The sequence below is a fragment of the Mus pahari genome, chromosome 3, assembly GCF_900095145.1.
Source record: "Mus pahari chromosome 3, PAHARI_EIJ_v1.1, whole genome shotgun sequence".
Classification (NCBI taxonomy): Eukaryota; Metazoa; Chordata; class Mammalia; order Rodentia; family Muridae; genus Mus; species Mus pahari.
Genome location: NC_034592.1, coordinates 50,012,282 through 50,013,760, shown reverse-complemented (window position 1 = coordinate 50,013,760; position 1,479 = coordinate 50,012,282).

Genomic DNA, 1,479 nt, shown 5'->3' with positions numbered 1-1,479 from the left:
GTCCTGGAACTCACTCTGTAGACCAGGCTGGCCTCGAACTCAGAAATCCGCCTGCCTCTGCCTCCCAAGTGCTGGGATTAAAGGCGTGCGCCACCACCTCCCGGCAGTCTGGGACTTTAACATCCACCACTAATTCATTCCAATATGCCTTCTGAGATGACAAGTTGTTATAATATCTTATTAGAACAAAATCCACACAATATTTTAATTTTTATTTTTGCATAATGTAACCGGAGCCTAATATTTATACACTTCCCTAAGAAAACAAGCAGCTAGATTATCTCATTTGGTAAATACCTCAATTCCTCTTGTCTCAAAGAAGTAGGAAAATGCTACATTGGCTCTTCTTACCATCCACTCCACCACAGCTTCTAAGGACTTCATTTTCTATACCGGACTGAGTTCTTATACATACATGTGCATGACATTCTCATCTGTGTTTCCACCCCTTTTCTAGTTTCAGAATATTTTAAATAAAATTCTTAGGCATAATTAGTAATTTAATAACGAAGATTGTGGAATAGCTGACCTTGACTATTGCACAGAAAAAAAAAAATCAAAGATGAGTTTGGCTTTGAATTGCAGTTAAATTCATTTGTTATTTTACTCTCGAGGCTAACTTTAAACAGTTTACACGGAGTGGGCTTTGCATACAAAACAGTAATTAAGATATCATAATTTTAAAGTCTCCAGTAGACACGCACAGATTCACTGCCACATCTCTCAAGGATCAGTGGGAGCGTATGTCTGACTTCTCCTTATGTCTGACCAGAATAATTTTCACAAGAAAAAACCCAGAAAGGGAACAAAAATGGAATTATTCAATTTAGTGAACTCTGGGCAGAACAAACAATTTAATTTTAAAGTAAAATTAGCTAATGGGGAATAAAATTTAATATTACACAATAAGATACACATCTTTGAAGGAAACATTCAATTTGTGATAATACCAGGAACAATGTTCAATTGGGAAGAATGTCAAAGGAAAACTTTTTGGTAATGGGGTGACCTAGCAAGAAGCCCAATAAGCATGTTATGAAAGCAACTTTGCTGACAGGGAGGAAGGCAGAGGAGGTGCGGCCTGCTTAAGCAACAAGCCTGCCAGTGAGATTTGCTCTCAGAGTCGTGGTAGGAAAATGGTTTTGGTGAGAACTGAGGAAGCAAGATTTTTCTCTCTCCCACCATATAGCATTAAAGCCACTTTGCAATATCTTCAAAAAATAAAAAACAAAATAAAATTACTCAGATTATTTACCTGTACCACTGAGAATATGTGAGGATTAATGAGTTCATTATTGTGAAGAATTAAAACACATTGGGATATCTGAGTGAAAAATGAAAATAATTATTTATGGCTTTGCTAGAATGTCTCAGTAGTCATAATTACATTGGATTACAGATTCTCTCTCTCTCTCTCTCTCTCTCTCTCTCTCTCTCTCTATATATATATATATATATATATATATATATATATATATA